Below are 20,686 nucleotides of genomic sequence, written 5' to 3'. Positions count from 1 at the left end.
AACACCTCTCAAATGATTCTTGTTAACAATGTCCACTCATAAAAACTAATGTGGATAATCCAAAAGCTTGGCTAGGACATTTTTCTGATTCTCTACAGTCACTGAATTGCAGTACTGTTTACGGGATGATGATTTGCAGAGATCCCTTGTAGATGTCTCAGCCTAGGAATGTTCTATGCATGGCTGGAGGGAATGCTGGGTATACTGCTGTGCAGCTGATCTAATGCTGGAGCAAACGTCCAAATATTGGCAAGGTAATTGCAGAAGTTCAGATGCTGTGAATGGGTGGTGACAGGTCCAGGATAGAGAGGTGTATCTGGCTCAACGCGTTTCGCTGGTTAAGCATCTACCAGCTTCATCAGGAGCATGTATTGTGGAAGGAGCTAAATGCTCCTTATATACCCCTTTGAGTGGTATGAATGGTAACACATGTGGCAAATCACATACATAATAAGACAAACTGTCCAAAATATTAATAAAACTAAGTTTCTAAATGAATCCTACACAGCCAATTAGATGTTGTTAATTCATTTCACTTGAAAACAAATATTATAACCCTTTATTTAGACTAATAAAAGTTTGTTTACTTACTACATTAGTTAGTCACATGACCGCATCCGATCATGTGACCATCTTGTCTTATAATTCTATTGGTCCATAATCTAGTGCTCTAATGTATTAGGAAGAACTGTGCGTTCCACTGCATGTATCTTACTGTCTCTCAGGAGCACATCCCCCCCAGACACGTGACGCGCTGCGGCCAATGAGCAGACCGCGGACACTGGTCACGTGAACCTAGTCACACGATCAGGTCCAGCGGCGCCCACCGACCTAAGCGCACCAGGCGCTGGAGGGGCGTCACCATGGATATGTAGATGCTGCTCTCCTAATACCTTGGTGATATCACGTGCGCCACCACATGATCCCGGCACAGAACCCGGAAATATATAGCATTCATGGTTCCTAATTGGTAGTCATGGAAACATAACAAAACGATTGTGCTGACATATTAATAAATATGTAAATAACATATATAGCAGTTTTGGAAGCCTGTTGCCCGTCGCCTGATGCCCTGCCGCTGGGGCTGCTTGTTTTGTGGACATCTTCTTGGCTGTGTACTTCTTTTACTTTTAGGCTCCGAATCCTGTTCTTAGTCACGCCAAATGTGATATCCTGCTGTGTGCAGTGAGAGGTATGGAGGTAATTCACTGACCTGATCTGGTTCTCTCAGTTCTTCGGCCAAGTCGTCAGGTTACAGTCTCCACTACAGATTCTCTGGTGGTTTCAGAGATATAGATGAGAAGCACAAGCCCAGTCTGGAATATGGCGTTTAAGACCTCTATGAAGCATTTTATTTAAATAACATAAATGCAATAATAGAGCCTAGAATACGATGAATGCAATCTAAAAACTTGTCATGTAAATATTAATCACTTTCAGTAGAAATATTCACAATCAATCAATCAGCATATCAAATAATATGAATTACTTTTCAAATATTACAGTAATATCTCAGTACATTAGCAAGAACCATATATACCATATCACTATGACAGTTCAACATACAAATGTCCCTGGAATAAAGTTCCGGCACAGGTGAGTTACGGGTGAGAGAAGAGATCCCAGTATGACGTCAATAGCAATTTGAATCGGGATATATATGCATATATATAAAACCCAGAAAAGGTCTAAGCTTGGTTTTAGCCACTAGATGGTAGAGCGATTTAGAAGTATTCACTACTCATCGGAATATAAACCATAATCCACGTTTGTTGCAAGAATCAATGTAACAGTGAACAGTGGGGGTAATTCCAAGTTGATCGCAGCAGGACATTTTTTAGCAGTTGGGCAAAACCATGTGCACTGCAGGGGGGCAGATATAACATTTGCAGAGAGAGTTAGATTTGGGTGTAGTGTGTTCAATCTGCAATCTAAATTGCAGTGTAAAAATAAAGCAGCCAGTATTTACCCTGCACAGAAACAAAATAACCCACCCAATTCTAACTCTCTCTGCAAATGTTATATCTGCCCCCCCTGCAGTGCACATGGTTTTGCCCAATTGCTAAAAAATTTCCTGCTACGATCAACTTGGAATTACCCCCAGTGTTGCAGCTCCGAAGGGTGTTCTTTTGATTAAGGATATGCTAGTGAACACTTTATGTGGTAAAATTGTAGCAGGAGATTACTACACTTCAATCAGCCTAGGAAACAATTGCACGGCACAGATGCATAATTGTAAATCAGAGTTCCACAGTCAGTTCCTGTACCCAACCCTCCGATTTACAGGCAATTGAACTCCACAGACAATAGAGGTATATGATGTGGCTTTAGAGATGGACAAACTGTGTTTGCAGTCTTGTAATCCTGAAGTTATGATAATGCTATCCATTTACTTGCATATTCAATGAAAGGTGAAATAAAGTCGGCATGAGAATGTCAACATGGTCATAATATTAGCGTTGACCATGTTGACATTAATCATGTAGATAGAAATAACATGTTGACATGTTAGAAGGTAAACATATCGTTGGTGGCCCAGCAGTGACTTAGCTGCTCCAGCAGCAACTTCCAAGTCCAGGTGATCATGTGACCACCACTTCCGGGCCAGACCTCGGCATACTTACCTATTCTCCCGGAAGGCCCGGAGGCTCCCGAAAATCGGGTGGTGCTCCCAGAAGAGTTGGCAAGTCTTACGCTTGGCAGCCGAGACCCTGCACCCCCTTGAGAAGCACTCAAGTATAGCCCCGCAGCGGGGGTGCCTATGATGCGCTTCACGTCATCATGATCCCGTCCTCTGCCCAACTATGCCGGTAATCTCGGCATAGTGTAGCGGGGGCAGCGCATCCATGACGCAATCTCGCAGCCATGACCCTGCTTCTCTCCATCACGCCTCCCTTTGCTGTACCACGTCCTCTGCTGAACCGACCTGGCTGCCTCCTCCCAGTAGAGGCAGCCAGAATGTCGGCATCTATGGACCTCGGATGTACTTGTATTCCAGTATTTCTGCCTTATCCATTTCACCTGTAGACATTGCCTGTGGACATTTTAACATTATCAACATCATAACTGTTGACATTGGGGTGTCAGCCTTATGTCATTGTCAACATTTTGACTGCAGTCTCTCTCTACCTGGGCGGGATGTACTAAGAGACATCGCCGTCCATCGTCACAATGCTAATTGCATATGTACTTACATATGCGATTAGCATTGCAAAGGACAGCTCTTCCAATAACAGCTGTACTTCGCGATGCTCGGCCGGTCCCTGACTTCCTGGTTTCGGCCCCCGGAGTCAATCTGCGCGTGCGTAGAGTGACGGAGGCGTCCACGGGGCATGCTTGGAGGGTTCCGATCGGATCCCTCACATCAGCGCTGCAAAAGCTGGCGATCCCCTCCGAGGTGCTGACCCAGCGGCTAGGGCTTTGTACATTTGGAAAATGCAGTAAACGGGGGTTTACAGCAATTTTCATTTAGTACATTCCGGTGCCTATGTGCTGTAACCACAGGACTGCCAGTGTCCAGGTATAGCCTGCTGTAGGTATTGCCTAAATGCAAAGAGATTCCCATTGTCCTGTAGTACATTTCATGTATTTTACATGTTGAGCAAATTATGTTTTCTGTTATTGCCTCTTCTTCAACTCTCTCATAATGTAGCCTTCCGATGAAAGGAGGTAGTGCATTCCTGCACCTGGTACTAATTGGTGCCTGGCATGTTTAAATTCCCTTACTGACTGTATTAGGCTCTGCCAGCACTGTGGGGAGACGATTCCACCTATTCAGAACCCTTCAAGAGAAATGGAATGATTTGTTTTTATCAAATGTCCCTTAAACCTGCTACACTTTAGCTTGGCACATGTTCTATTGTTCTAATACTTCTCATATTTATTACTTTACAGAGAATATTTCAGTCATTCACATAAATCCATGCCCCAGTGGAGTTTACTCTAATCTATGGTAGAGATGAGCGGGTTCGGTTTCTCTGAATCCGAACCCGCCCGAACTTCATGGTTTTTTTCACGGGTCCGAGCAGACTCGGATCCTCCCGCCTTGCTCGGTTAACCCGAGCGCGCCCGAACGTCATCATGACGCTGTCGGATTCTCGCGAGACTCGGATTCTATATAAGGAGCCGCGCGTCGCCGCCATTTTCACACGTGCATTGAGATTGATAGGGAGAGGACGTGGCTGGCGTCCTCTCCATTTAGATTATAAGAGAGAGAGATTTACTGGAGTTTAGGACTAGGAGGAGTACTGTAGAAGTGTAGAGAGTGCAGAGAGTTTACTAGTGAGTGACCACCAGACAGTGCAGTTTATTTAATATATCCGTTCTCTGCCTGAAAAAAGCGATACACACAGTGACTCAGTCACATACCATATCTGTGTGCACTGCTCAGGCTCAGCCCAGTGTGCTGCATCATCTATATATATTATATATCTGTCTGACTGCTCAGCTCACACAGCTTATAATTGTGGGGGAGACTGGGGAGCACTGCAGTGCCAGTTATAGGTTATAGGAGGAGCCAGGAGTACATAATATTATATAGTGAGTGACCACCAGACAGTGCAGTTTATTTAATATATCCGTTCTCTGCCTGAAAAAAGCGATACACACAGTGACTCAGTCACATACCATATCTGTGTGCACTGCTCAGGCTCAGCCCAGTGTGCTGCATCATCTATATATATTATATATCTGTCTGACTGCTCAGCTCACACAGCTTATAATTGTGGGGGAGACTGGGGAGCACTGCAGTGCCAGTTATAGGTTATAGCAGGAGCCAGGAGTACATAATATTATATTAAAATTAAACAGTGCACACTTTTGCTGCAGGAGTGCCACTGCCAGTGTGACTGACCAGTGACCTGACCACACTGACCACCAGTATAGTTAGTAGTATACTTATATTGTGATTGCCTGAAAAAGTTAAACACTCGTCGTGTGACTTCACTTGTGTGTTGTTGTTTTTTTATTCTATAAAAATAAAACTCATTCTGCTGACAGACAGTGTCCAGCAGGTCCGTCATTATATAATATATAATATATACCTGTCCGGCTGCAGTAGTGATATATATATATTTTTTATATCATTTATCATCCAGTCGCAGCAGACACAGTACGGTAGTTCACGGCTGTGGCTACCTCTGTGTCTGCACTCGGCAGGCAGTCCGTCCATAATTGTATACCACCTAACCGTGGTTTTTTTTTCTTCTTTATACATACATACTACTACGACATCTCTTTATCAACCAGTCTATATTAGCAGCAGACACAGTACAGTACGGTAGTTCACGGCTGTGGCTACCTCTGTGTCTGCACTCGGCAGGCAGTCCGTCCATAATTGTATACCACCTAACCGTGGTTTTTTTTTCTTTCTTCTTTATACATACATAGTTACATAGACATCTCTTTATCAACCAGTCTATATTAGCAGCAGACACAGTACAGTACGGTAGTTCACGGCTGTGGCTACCTCTGTGTCTGCACTCGGCAGGCAGTCCGTCCATAATTGTATACCACCTAACCGTGGTTTTTTTTTCTTTCTTCTTTATACATACATAGTTACATAGACATCTCTTTATCAACCAGTCTATATTAGCAGCAGACACAGTACAGTACGGTAGTTCACGGCTGTGGCTACCTCTGTGTCTGCACTCGGCAGGCAGTCCGTCCATAATTGTATACCACCTAACCGTGGTTTTTTTTTCTTTCTTCTTTATACATACATAGTTACATAGACATCTCTTTATCAACCAGTCTATATTAGCAGCAGACACAGTACAGTACGGTAGTTCACGGCTGTGGCTACCTCTGTGTCTGCACTCGGCAGGCAGTCAGTCCATAATTGTATACCACCTAACCGTGGTTTTTTTTTCTTTCTTCTTTATACATACATACTACTACGACATCTCTTTATCAACCAGTCTATATTATTAGCAGCAGACACAGTACAGTACGGTAGTTCACGGCTGTGGCTACCTCTGTGTCTGCACTCGGCAGGCAGTCCGTCCATAATTGTATACCACCTAACCGTGTTTTTTTTTTCTTTCTTCTTTATACATACATAGTTACATAGACATCTCTTTATCAACCAGTCTATATTAGCAGCAGACACAGTACAGTACGGTAGTTCACGGCTGTGGCTACCTCTGTGTCTGCACTCGGCAGGCAGTCCATAATTGTATACTAGTATCCATCTCCATTGTTTACCTGAGGTGCCTTTTAGTTGTGCCTATTAAAATATGGAGAACAAAAATGTTGAGGTTCCAAAATTAGGGAAAGATCAAGATCCACTTCCACCTCGTGCTGAAGCTGCTGCCACTAGTCATGGCCGAGACGATGAAATGCCAGCAACGTCGTCTGCCAAGGCCGATGCCCAATGTCATAGTACAGAGCATGTCAAATCCAAAACACCAAATATCAGAAAAAAAAGGACTCCAAAACCTAAAATAAAATTGTCGGAGGAGAAGCGTAAACTTGCCAATATGCCATTTACCACACGGAGTGGCAAGGAACGGCTGAGGCCCTGGCCTATGTTCATGGCTAGTGGTTCAGCTTCACATGAGGATGGAAGCACTCAGCCTCTCGCTAGAAAAATGAAAAGACTCAAGCTGGCAAAAGCAGCACAGCAAAGAACTGTGCATTCTTCGAAATCCCAAATCCACAAGGAGAGTCCAATTGTGTCGGTTGCGATGCCTGACCTTCCCAACACTGGACGTGAAGAGCATGCGCCTTCCACCATTTGCACGCCCCCTGCAAGTGCTGGAAGGAGCACCCGCAGTCCAGTTCCTGATAGTCAGATTGAAGATGTCAGTGTTGAAGTACACCAGGATGAGGAGGATATGGGTGTTGCTGGCGCTGGGGAGGAAATTGACCAGGAGGATTCTGATGGTGAGGTGGTTTGTTTAAGTCAGGCACCCGGGGAGACACCTGTTGTCCGTGGGAGGAATATGGCCGTTGACATGCCAGGTGAAAATACCAAAAAAATCAGCTCTTCGGTGTGGAGGTATTTCAACAGAAATGCGGACAACAGGTGTCAAGCCGTGTGTTCCCTTTGTCAAGCTGTAATAAGTAGGGGTAAGGACGTTAACCACCTCGGAACATCCTCCCTTATACGTCACCTGCAGCGCATTCATAATAAGTCAGTGACAAGTTCAAAAACTTTGGGTGACAGCGGAAGCAGTCCACTGACCAGTAAATCCCTTCCTCTTGTAACCAAGCTCACGCAAACCACCCCACCAACTCCCTCAGTGTCAATTTCCTCCTTCCCCAGGAATGCCAATAGTCCTGCAGGCCATGTCACTGGCAATTCTGACGATTCCTCTCCTGCCTGGGATTCCTCCGATGCATCCTTGCGTGTAACGCCTACTGCTGCTGGCGCTGCTGTTGTTGCTGCTGGGAGTCGATGGTCATCCCAGAGGGGAAGTCGTAAGCCCACTTGTACTACTTCCAGTAAGCAATTGACTGTTCAACAGTCCTTTGCGAGGAAGATGAAATATCACAGCAGTCATCCTGCTGCAAAGCGGATAACTGAGGCCTTGACAACTATGTTGGTGTTAGACGTGCGTCCGGTATCCGCCGTTAGTTCACAGGGAACTAGACAATTCATTGAGGCAGTGTGCCCCCGTTACCAAATACCATCTAGGTTCCACTTCTCTAGGCAGGCGATACCGAGAATGTACACGGACGTCAGAAAAAGACTCACCAGTGTCCTAAAAAATGCAGTTGTACCCAATGTCCACTTAACCACGGACATGTGGACAAGTGGAGCAGGGCAGGGTCAGGACTATATGACTGTGACAGCCCACTGGGTAGATGTATGGACTCCCGCCGCAAGAACAGCAGCGGCGGCACCAGTAGCAGCATCTCGCAAACGCCAACTCTTTCCTAGGCAGGCTACGCTTTGTATCACCGCTTTCCAGAATACGCACACAGCTGAAAACCTCTTACGGCAACTGAGGAAGATCATCGCGGAATGGCTTACCCCAGTTGGACTCTCCTGTGGATTTGTGGCATCGGACAACGCCAGCAATATTGTGTGTGCATTAAATATGGGCAAATTCCAGCACGTCCCATGTTTTGCACATACCTTGAATTTGGTAGTGCAGAATTTTTTAAAAAACGACAGGGGCGTGCAAGAGATGCTGTCGGTGGCCAGAAGAATTGCGGGACACTTTCGGCGTACAGGCACCACGTACAGAAGACTGGAGCACCACCAAAAACTACTGAACCTGCCCTGCCATCATCTGAAGCAAGAAGTGGTAACGAGGTGGAATTCAACCCTCTATATGCTTCAGAGGTTGGAGGAGCAGCAAAAGGCCATTCAAGCCTATACAATTGAGCACGATATAGTAGGTGGAATGCACCTGTCTCAAGCGCAGTGGAGAATGATTTCAACGTTGTGCAAGGTTCTGATGCCCTTTGAACTTGCCACACGTGAAGTCAGTTCAGACACTGCCAGCCTGAGTCAGGTCATTCCCCTCATCAGGCTTTTGCAGAAGAAGCTGGAGACATTGAAGGAGGAGCTAACACGGAGCGATTCCGCTAGGCATGTGGGACTTGTGGATGGAGCCCTTAATTCGCTTAACAAGGATTCATGGGTGGTCAATCTGTTGAAATCAGAGCACTACATTTTGGCCACCGTGCTCGATCCTAGATTTAAAGCCTACCTTGGATCTCTCTTTCCGGCAGACACAAGTCTGCTGGGGTTGAAAGACCTGCTGGTGACAAAATTGTCAAGTCAAGCGGAACGCGACCTGTCAACATCTCCTCCTTCACATTCTCCTGCAACTGGGGGTGCGAGGAAAAGGCTCAGAATTCCGAGCCCACCCGCTGGCGGTGATGCAGGGCAGTCTGGAGCGACTGCTGATGCTGACATCTGGTCCGGACTGAAGGACCTGACAACGATTACGGACATGTCGTCTACTGTCACTGCATATGATTCTCTCAACATTGATAGAATGGTGGAGGATTATATGAGTGACCGCATCCAAGTAGGCACGTCACACAGTCCGTACTTATACTGGCAGGAAAAAGAGGCAATTTGGAGGCCCTTGCACAAACTGGCTTTATTCTACCTAAGTTGCCCTCCCACAAGTGTGTACTCCGAAAGAGTGTTTAGTGCCGCCGCTCACCTTGTCAGCAATCGGCGTACGAGGTTACATCCAGAAAATGTGGAGAAGATGATGTTCATTAAAATGAATTATAATCAATTCCTCCGTGGAGACATTGACCAGCAGCAATTGCCTCCACAAAGTACACAGGGAGCTGAGATGGTGGATTCCAGTGGGGACGAATTGATAATCTGTGAGGAGGGGGATGTACACGGTGATATATCGGAGGGTGATGATGAGGTGGACATCTTGCCTCTGTAGAGCCAGTTTGTGCAAGGAGAGATTAATTGCTTCTTTTTTGGGGGGGGTCCAAACCAACCCGTCATATCAGTCACAGTCGTGTGGCAGACCCTGTCACTGAAATGATGGGTTGGTTAAAGTGTGCATGTCCTGTTTTGTTTATACAACATAAGGGTGGGTGAGAGGGCCCAAGGACAATTCCATCTTGCACCTCTTTTTTCTTTTCTTTTTCTTTGCATCATGTGCTGATTGGGGAGGGTTTTTTGGAAGGGACATCCTGCGTGACACTGCAGTGCCACTCCTAAATGGGCCCGGTGTTTGTGTCGGCCACTAGGGTCGCTAATCTTACTCACACAGTCAGCTACCTCATTGCGCCTCTTTTTTTCTTTGCGTCATGTGCTGTTTGGGGAGGGTTTTTTGGAAGGGACATCCTGCGTGACACTGCAGTGCCACTCCTAGATGGGCCCGGTGTTTGTGTCGGCCACTAGGGTCGCTAATCTTACTCAGACAGCTACCTCATTGCGCCTCTTTTTTTCTTTGCGTCATGTGCTGTTTGGGGAGGGTTTTTTGGAAGGGACATCCTGCGTGACACTGCAGTGCCACTCCTAGATGGGCCCGGTGTTTGTGTCGGCCACTAGGGTCGCTAATCTTACTCACACAGCTACCTCATTGCGCCTCTTTTTTTCTTTGCGTCATGTGCTGTTTGGGGAGGGTTTTTTGGAAGGGCCATCCTGCGTGACACTGCAGTGCCACTCCTAGATGGGCCCGGTGTTTGTGTCGGCCACTAGGGTCGCTAATCTTACTCACACAGCTACCTCATTGCGCCTCTTTTTTTCTTTGCGTCATGTGCTGTTTGGGGAGGGTTTTTTGGAAGGGACATCCTGCGTGACACTGCAGTGCCACTCCTAGATGGGCCCGGTGTTTGTGTCGGCCACTAGGGTCGCTTATCTTACTCACACAGCGACCTCGGTGCAAATTTTAGGACTAAAAATAATATTGTGAGGTGTGAGGTATTCAGAATAGACTGAAAATGAGTGTAAATTATGGTTTTTGACCCCCAAATTCTATGATTTAAGCTGTTTTTTTGTGTTTTTTGAAAAAAACACCCGAATCCAAAACACACCCGAATCCGACAAAAAAAATTAGGTGAGGTTTTGCCAAAACGCGTTCGAACCCAAAACACGGCCGCGGAACCGAACCCAAAACCAAAACACAAAACCCGAAAAATTTCAGGCGCTCATCTCTAATCTATGGGCCTAATTCACTATGGATCGCTGTTGCGGCTGAAATAGCAATATTCTCAAACACTCCAATTGTAAAAAATCGCATGTGAAGAAAGCATAAAAGACGCCCAACGATGCAATCGCAAATCTGCGTATGCATTAGCAGAATCGCAATGCATACGCAAAACCCGAGCACAATCAACAGTTGCAGCTGACCCATGCACATTCAGATCAATGTGAATGCAGTTGCACCAGGCGCCATGTTTTTCGACTCCGCATTCGTTCCGGAAGCGGTCATGACACTCCTGCATTTTCCCAACCACTCCCCACAAACGTCATGTTACCGCCCATGAACGGTCACTTTCTGTCAATCAAATTGTGTTCTTTTTACAATTGGGCTGCATATGCAGAGCGATCAGATTTGACCTTTGCGCATGAGCAATGTGTTCGCAGCGCATGTGCAGTCGACCAATGATCACTCAGTGCATGTATTCTCACGTTAGCAAATGATAGTAAATGAGACCCTATATTCCCTATCACATGGATACACATTAACAATAGGGTAAGTTTTCTGTCAGCACTCTGTTAACCTACCAGTATGCTTTGGGAGTGTGGGAGGAAACCGGAGCACCTGGGGGAAATCCATGCATACATTGGGAGACATACAAACTCCACACAGACTAGTCATGACTGGGAATTGAACTCATGACCTCAGTGCAGTGAGGCAGTAATACTAACCACCTCTCTTTTCTCTGTTTTCAAGTAATAAATGGAAAATGGTACAACAAAATGATTGGGTGTCTTTGGGAAAGGATGAAGATATGGCTGGGTACACATCAGAATGATGTGTTCCCAGATGCTGTACCGCCCGCAGGACACTGCGAGGCGCAGGAGGGACAGCAGGATAGTGTCCAAATAGCGGGACTGTCCCGCTGGAATTGGGACAGTTGGGAGGTATGGGATACACATGATATGTCATTTGGATTTGGCCAGAAATTACATATGGGGCCGATATAGGCGTAGTGTGTACCCACTCTATGAATCTAAAATACAGACTTGGGTTTTTTTTCTAAGCGAAAAAAGAAATGATATAGCATAAATAGCTGGACATTTTTTCAATAAGTTCTAAAACAATCTGCTGTTCTCCAGTAGAAAATGCTTGTTCCTGGAATATAAGTCATGCCCCAGTGTCTTCATTTTACTACTCTGTACACAGTGTCTGGGTTGGATTTTCTGTGACCTCAAACTTCTCTTCTAGAGACAAAACGACTTTTGTGCAGACTTTGTTTACTGGACAGCACAGATGTCCTAAACCTAGAGGCATGTGTGGGAATCTTCTGTTCTGCTAATTCCTACTAAACCAGAACGTGTACAGCAGTATATTAATGAGTATCATCCTGCTTGCACCATACTGGTCATGTGATCTCATGTCAATTAAATGTTAGAAAACACACTCTGTTTTCATGTCTAGTCATATTCCTCTATGCTTCTCTCTCTGTACAGTGTTAAGGACAAATTTGGTGACTAAAACTAGAATGTCAAGTTTTCAATACCAAATTATTGCCTTCAGTCAGGGGCGTAGGCGTAGCCAGAACTTTTTGTGCCCAATAGCGAAATTTGAAGGGGCTCTCTGTCCCAATGCTTCCAGAAAGACACCTCTCTGCAGCAGTTGTTAATATTATGCGCCATAGTAGGGCTATAGTTTATTTTATGAACCATAGTAGTGTCTTTAGTTAATGGTATGCCCCATAGTAGTGCCCTTGTTTATTTTATGAACCATAGTAGTGCCCAAGTTAGTATTATTATCATACCTCCCAATATGACCCTCTTCTGGAGGGACAGAATGCTCTGCTCCTGGACTTTCACATTGTTGGGCTGCCAGTACACATTATACAACACAGTACTCCCAAATCACATTATGGCATACAGTGTACCCGGCAGTGGCGGAACTAGCGAGCGGTGGGCACATGTGCGACAAAATGCTTTGCCCCCCCCCCCCATCTAAGTCCACCGCCTCACCCCTGGAGAGGATCTGGTGAGGGGGACCTGCTCAGGGCCATGGAAATGGATACATAGCAACAGTGCCGTAATTAGTCATTTTAGTGCTGTGTGCAAAAAATGGCATCGGAGCCCCGCCCCTCTATGTAAAATAGGGGCAGTGCGCGCCGCAGGCGTGTGCAAAAAATAGGGGCGTGGCTTCGTGGGGAAGGGGTGTGGCCACAAAATAATACCAATTCATATAACGGTGCACAGTAGTCTCCATTATTCAAACTACGCCGCACGGTAGTACCACTACACCAGGTAGAGACCCTTTTACACATTATGGCGGACAGCTTCCCCTTTTTTACACATTACGGCAGACAGCGTCCCCCTTTTTACACATTACGATAGACAGCGTCCCCTTTTTTACACATTACGGCAGACAGCGTCCCCTTTTTACACATTACGGCAGACAGCGTCCCTTTTTTACACATTACAGCAGACAGCGTCCCCTTTTTACACATTATGACAGACAGCGTCCCCTTTTTTACACATTACGACAGACAGTGTGCCTTTTTTACACATTACGACAGACAGCGTCCCCTTTTTTTCACATTACGATAGACAGTGTCCCCTTTTTTACACATTACAGCAGACAGCGTCCCCTTTTTACACATTACGGCAGATAGCGTCCCTTTTTTACACATTACAGCAGACAGCGTCCCCTTTTTACACATTATGACAGACAGCGTCCCCTTTTTTACACATTACGGCAGACAGCGTCCCCTTTTTACACATTACGGCAGACAGCGTCCCTTTTTTACACATTACGGCAGACAGCGTCCCCTTTTTACACATTACGGCAGACAGCGTCCCCTTTTTACACATTACGGTAGACAGTGTCCCATTTTTTGCACATTACGGCAGACAGCGTCCCATTTATTACACATTACGGCAGACAGCGTCCCATTTTTTACACATTACGTCAGACAGCGTCCCCTTTTTACATATTACGGCACACAGCGTCCCTTTTTTGCACATTACAACAGACAGCGTCCCCTTTTTACACATTACGGCACACAGCGTCCCTTTTTTACACATTACAACAGACAGCGTCCCATTTTTACACATTACGGCAGACAGCGTCCCATTTATTATACATTACGGCACACAGCGTCCCTTTTTTGCACATTACAACAGACAGCGTCCCTTTTTTACACATTACGGCAGACAGCGTCCCCTTTTTACATATTACAGCAGACAGCGTCCCATTTATTATACATTACGGCAGACAGCGTCCCATGTTTTGCACATTACGGCTGACAGCGTCCCATTTATTACACATTACGGCAGACAGCGTCCCATTTTTTGCATATTACGGCAGACAGCATCCCATTTATTATACATTACGGCAGACAGCGTCCCATTTTGCACATTACGGCAAACAGGCTAGATAGATAGATAGATAGATAGATAGATAGATAGATAGATAGAATAGGTATACTTACCGTTTCTGCTGGCTCAGGCTCCTCGTGCAGCTTCTGTTCTGGCAGGGGAGAAGAAGGAGGAGGAGGGGAGGAGGAGGGGTGGAGGAGGGAGCCACAGCAGCGCATCCCAGCATTCACAGCAGCGGAGGCCAGCCTATGGTAAAGGAGAGGGCCAGCAGCAGCAGCGCTTCTACCAATTACACAGCGCTGCTGCGGCTGCCTCCTCCATCCCCCCTCCTCCTCCTCCCCCCCCTGTAGCCGGTAAGCGCATCATCTCCTCGGCGGCGGCGGAACACAGCGGCAGCCAGGCGGCATGTAATGAGTCAGTTTGACTCATTACATGCCGTTCTGGCTGCGGGCCCCTTGACAGTTGCGGGCCCCAGTGCAAGGCACTGCCTGCACTGGCGCTAGTTCCGCCTCTGGTACCCGGGTTTATATTTTGTCACATTACAATGCCCTCTGCTCATATTGTGCCACACTTCTGCATACCTCCCAACTTTTGTGAATAGAGAATCAGGACCCTCATGCGGTATAGCCACGCGCGACCTGGAAAGTGGGTGTGGCATCGGGTGGGAACGGCGTGGCCTCAACTGAGTGGGCATGGCCTCGAAGCACGGACCTGTTTCTCTCCATATTGGGGACATGCCCAGATCTCCCGGAGCAGCTGGACAGCCTCCGGCTCACCTGCCAGCACTGTATACATGCTGTGCACATGGCATCTATTAAGTGATCACCAGCTGCTTTGCAGAGCAGCGGGTGATCAAAGCCTCCCCCAACTGCCCCCCGCACACGGGACACTGCTGCCTGAGGTTGGGACAGCGGAACAGTGTCTGAATAGCGGGACTGTCCTGCTGGAATCAGGACTACTGAGTGGTATGCTTCTGGAAAGTTTGAAGAGTAGCTCGCTAGCTGGATACATTTCACACTGTAGTAATTCATTCTCAAAGCAAAAAATGCTAACTAATAATATAAAATAAAAGTGTCAGGTTATATGATGCCTCTTGAGGGGTGATTTGCAAGGGTGAAGATGGTGCAGTTTGTTCCTTTACTACCTGATAGAATAGAAACATAAGTGTCAATTTAATGAACAGCAATGTCTTGCAGTAGAATGGCGCAATGTGTTTCTGGGCAAAGAAATGGAAAGTACTGTAAAGAAAACGTCACACATTTTAATAATATTTGGCAAAAAGCAATTGTTATAAACACAAATATACTGTAGACTTGTGCATGTAAATATATTTACAGCATTTGTTATAGAGATTTATAAAGCTGGTATAGTAAGCCTGGCGTTCCCTTGTGGCTAGGGACAGAATAAAAAGAGTAAAAGCCCATACACACTGGGCGATTATGAGCTACTTGAGTTCAAACTCATCCTGTGTGTATGGGCTAGCGATGAGCGGTGAGCGCTGATGAGCGGTGAGCGCTGATGCGCGCCCCCTTCATCATCGCTAGCCACCACTGTTCGTCGGGCTGTTTGTAGAGCCGAGTGAAGCACTTTCCACAGTCTCCTACTGTGCAAAGTGCCCCCTCCCTGCACGTCACCAGTCTACGCTGTCCACCGGTGCCTGCCTCTGTAAGCGACGGGGAGCGCGCCATTTGGTGTTACCCGTCGTGCGGTAATTCTGGCTGTGAGCTCTGCCACCACCTCTAAAGTGGAGAGGGAGCGCTCCTTCAGCCGCCTGGTCCCGTATAGGAGCCGCCGCTGCCTCTACTGTGACACCCGCTGCAGCCTGAGCACTGGAGAGGGGACTGTGAGCGCCAGTAAATGAGTATCTGCGCCTGGTAGTACTGAATGCCGCATTGCACTAACAGGTAACTTGAGACACACACACACACACACTCTCACTCTCTGTTGCTGTAATATGTAACAAAGGGTGACTCTGCCGCTGTAATGTGTAAAACGGGACTCTGCTGCTGTAATGTGTAAAATGGTACTCTACGTGCCGTGCTGTGTAAAATTCCTGCCTAATGTGTAAAAGGGGACTCTACCTGCCATACTGTGTAAAAGGAAGATCTGCCTGCCTTACTGTGTAAAATGTAGCTATGTGGACATGCCCCTTCCGCATAAAGCCACACTCCTATATTTTGGCGCGCGCCTACGGCGCACATTGGCCCAGTTTTATATTTGGGGGGAGGGGGCGCCGATGCTGTCTTTTTGCACACAGCGCTAAAATGTCTAGTTACGGCACTGGTACAGGAGCCTCACCCCTCCACGCCATGCGGGTCAACCTGCCTCAGAGGCACCATGCAGAAGCAATGCCCCTATAAGTATAAGTCTAGATCCGCCACTGGTATAAGTCAACTCTGAACTCAGCCTGCGCTCCCGGCCACCACCAGCCTGTAATGCCAGCCTGTCTGCAGGGAGGGGGGAAGAAGCTGGAAGAAATGGTGACATGGAACCTGCCCTGATTGCAGCAGTCAGACAGATCTCCATGTACCACTATCAGGTACTGCAGTTTGCAGGACATTTTTTTAAAGATTGAGAGCTGTAGTGCCAGTGTAACATGGAGATTTGGATGGGGGGGTGTAACAGTATGCAGAAGAGGAATACTCTCCGTTCAATTTTCTCCAGCCCACTTTGCCCGGCCATGAGAATTTAGTGCAGCGCTGTAGTGTAGCCGCAGCTCCCACACAAATAGAAGGGACGGTGGGCAGGCGGCGCTAGACGTATACCCTTAGCCCACCTCCCCCAGTCCCCCTCCAATGGTGCTGGACTGCGGAGGGAATAAGGAGCTGGTGGTGCACTGAGAGCAGACACCACTGAGAGATGAGGCAAGTGGGGTGGGGGTGACAGTTATTATGTGTAAAAGGGGCATTGCTTCCGTGGACATGTGTATAAGCAGCACTGCTACAATGGCCATTATTATGTGTATGAGCGGCACTGCTACCATGGGCATTATGTGTATAAGCAGCACTGTTACCGTGGGCATTACGTATACAAGCGGTACTGATACCGTGCCAATTATGTGTATAAGCACCACTGATACTGTGCCCATTATGTGTATAAGCGGCACTGTTACTGTGGGCATCATTATGTGTTTAAGCAGCACTGCTGTCGTGGGCTTTATGTGTTTATAAGCGGCACTGATACTGTGCCCATTATGTGTATAAATGGCATTGATACCATGGCCATTATGTGTATAAGCGGCACTGCTACCATTGGCATTATTATGTGTACAAACGGCACTGATACCGTGGGTATTATTATGTATGTAAGCAGCACTGATACCGTGCCCATTATTATGGGTATAAGCGGCACTGTTACCTTGGGTATTATTTATATAAGCGGCACCGATACTGTGGACATGTGTATAAGGGCCCCTACTGTGTAGCATTGTGTGAATATGGGGCACTACTCTGTGGTGTAATATGAAATAGAGGCACTATGTACAGTGTAATGACAATAAGGGGGAAATTCAAATGTTTGAAAAGTCGGTTGGGTGTCTGTTTTTTCCTGTCTATTAGATAGAAAAAAAGAGACACCCATCTGACTTTTCAAACAATTGAATATTCCCCTAAAAGTGTGCTACTGTGTTGCATAATTTGTATTGGGGGTACTATTGTGTGGCCACGCCCTTTCCATGTGTTGCCGCACACTTTTTTAGTGACACGCGCCTTCTGCGTGCACTGTTCCTTTAGACAGTATGGGGGTTAGGGCACAAATTTGTAGTTTACGGGGCGGTGCCTAACACCATACCATCGCCCCTGCCTCTGCTTAATGGGAGGGGAGTCAGTGGCGGGGAAAATTAGTTCTACCACCTCTCCAGTACCACTTTAAGCCTTGGTAGGGACAGATAACACACAAAGAGGAGGGGAATGGGGAAGAAATTGGAGACAAGAAGGCTAACAGAAGATGAAAGACAGGCAGGTGATTGATAGATGAAGGCATACACACAGATAGGGAACAGACAGCAGAAAGTGGAACAATTGTCAAAGCATAGGGAAGCGAATTGCTCAGAATTGTTCACCCAGTGGAAATGCAGTAAAGGTAGGGTCAGGTGGTACAGCAGGAAGCTGTGCCCCCTATTTAAACAGGGTGGCTGCATGCTTCCAATTGTGGCTGACCCAGTGGCGCAGAAGCCCTGCATCAAGTGACTGTCCGAAGCTTGGCAGATAAAAGGGGAGAGAGGCAGAAACTGTGCAGAAGGAGTAAGGAAGTAGGTGGTCAGTGAACAGACAGAAGGAAACATGCAGAAGGGAGAATGATATAGGTGTGAAAATGAGAAAAGAGAGGTTGGGAGAAACATGCAGGAGATGGACTGAGAGGGAGGAGGAGACGCACGCAAAAGATGGACTAAGAAAGCAAACATATGGACTTAGTGGGGGAGATAGACTAAGGGGTTAATTCAATTCAACGCGGATTGGATAGCATCGGGAGGGAGCTTCTGGAGCTACCCAATGCAGCGCGATGCTAAGTCTGAGAATACACGTATTCCCGGACTAAATAAGGTGTTTAATCGCGAGAACGGGCATTCTCCGAATAAACTGCCTCGCCATGGTGCTGTTTGCACAGCGTTAGGTCACAAAGCAGCATTGCGGACCTAGTTTTGTTGAATTTCGGAACGCACCCTTGGAAGAGTGCAAGAAGAAATCATCTAGTCAGGGACAGCATCGCTCTGAATTGAATAGCACCAGGAGCTCCCTCCCAGCGCTATTCCATATGTGTTGAACTGAATTGATCCCTTAGAATCCGAGAAAAATGAAAGAGATGGACTGAGATATGAGTGTGCAGAGGATTAAATGTCACCCCAGTTTTAATTTCTTAACTACTCCTGCTACAACATAATACTTTCTAAACTTTTAATGTGTTAGGTCCAGCTAATTTGACATGCTCTGCCTTTTGTTGGTGTAATGCCGCCTACATTACATTTTGAAGTAATCCCGCCTACTTTGGTATTGGCTCCACCTATAGTTGGTTTGGTGCCACCCACATGAGGCCACTTCGAGAAACTCTTCCAGGGCCACTTTTGTTTCCCAATCCGTCCCTGTATGTATGTATGTATGCATGTGTGTGTGCATGTGTATATAAGCGGGTGGTCTTCAGTATGCCGACTGACGGGATCCCGGCGCACAGTATACCGGCGCCGGGATCCCGACAGCCGGCATACCGAAACTTATTCTTCCTCGTGGGGGTCCACGACCCCCCTGGAGGGAGAATAAAATAGCAGCGCGCCACCGTGCCCGTAGCGTGGTGAGCGCAGCGAGCCCGCAAGAGGCTCATTTGCGCTCACCACACTGTCGGTAAGCCGGCGGTCGGGCTCCCGGCGCCGGTATGCTGGTCGCTGGGAGCCCGACCGCCGGCATACCGTAGTGAACCCATATAAGCAATAGAGGTAGGGCGCCACTTGCGCTTGTGAACAACAATCGTATAAGAAGTCACTGATTGACCTGTATAAAACACTCCCTTAATATTTTAGGGTGTCAGCTAACCCCTAAGTATTAAGCATCGGTGAAATGCTATAAGAAAGGATATGGATGTAGGAATAGGGGTGACAGCGACCAACAGTGTTTATAACATTATTTAGGGGGTCATTCCGAGTTGTTCGCTCGCAAGCTGCTTTTAGCAGCTTTGCACACGCTAAGCCGCCGCCTACTGGGAGTGAATCTTAGCTTCTTAAAATTGCGAACGAAAGATTCGCAATATTGCGATAAGACATCTCTGTGCAGTTTCTGAGTAACTCGAGACTTACTCTGCCAGTGCGATCAGTTCAGTGCTTGTCGTTCCTGGTTTGACGTCACAAACACACCCAGCGTTCGCCCAGACACTCCTCCGTTTCTCCAGCCACTCCCGCGTTTTTCCCAGAAACGGTAGCGTTTTTTCACACACTCCCATAAAACGGCCAGTTTCCGCCCAGAAACACCCACTTCCTGTCAATCACATTACGATCACCAGAACGAAGAAAAAACCGTGAGTAAAATTCCTAACTGCATAGCAAATTTACTTGGCGCAGTCGCAGTGCGGACATTGCGCATGCGCACTAAGCGGAAAATCGCTGCGATGCGAAGAAATTTACAGAGCGAACAACTCGGAATGACCCCCTTAGTTAAGAAGAAGGCTAAAAGGTATGAAGAGTGGTGATAAAACTGAGGAATTTAAAAACTGAAAAGTATATCTTAATATTGATTTAAGCAAGATAAGGCAAGATACGTTTGTTTTAGCAGTATATATAACAATAATTTTTATTCTAGACACAGAGGTAAGAACCAATAAACATATATAAAAAACATTTTAGGGGACATATTAAAAAAAGGGGGGATTCAGTATAAAAACGATATAAAAATATATATATATATAGAGTAAAGATAAAATAGACAATAGATAGCTATAAAATGAGAACTTGGAGCTTATCTTAATGTGAAGAGTCAATGAGGTACACCGTGCAGAGCCGAAACTAGGGGGGGGCATGTGACCTTGGCGCCAGACTCGAGAGGGCGCCGAGACTGTCACTAATCCCCCCTAACGAGCTCCAGACTCTGCAAGTTCCCGCCTAGCCATCAGGCACTCTCACCGCATCGTAGAGATGACACTAAAATAAACTACATCTCCCAGCAGCCCTTGCTGCCGGGAGCTGTACTTTATTTTCAGTTTCAACACTGCAGCGTGCAGTGATCGGTACAGCAGAGAAGCATTAAGATGGGGCACAGGGGA

The 20,686-nt window shown here is 46.7% G+C and overlaps 1 long non-coding RNA gene across 1 annotated transcript in view; it reads right to left on the bottom strand.

The window, feature by feature from the left end:
• Window positions 1–20,686, bottom strand: part of LOC135058099 (uncharacterized) — a 107,100-nt gene that overhangs the window by 67,938 nt on the left and 18,476 nt on the right. Inside the window, exon 2 of the long non-coding RNA XR_010244598.1 lies at window positions 1,214–1,316. This is a non-coding gene — a long non-coding RNA (uncharacterized LOC135058099). The remainder of the gene's footprint in view (window positions 1–1,213; window positions 1,317–20,686) is intronic.

Source organism: Pseudophryne corroboree, chromosome 3, assembly GCF_028390025.1.
Source record: "Pseudophryne corroboree isolate aPseCor3 chromosome 3, aPseCor3.hap2, whole genome shotgun sequence".
Lineage (NCBI taxonomy): Eukaryota > Metazoa > Chordata > Amphibia > Anura > Myobatrachidae > Pseudophryne > Pseudophryne corroboree.
Note: the sequence above shows the minus strand (reverse complement) of the source record. Positions and strands in the feature narration are given on the sequence as shown.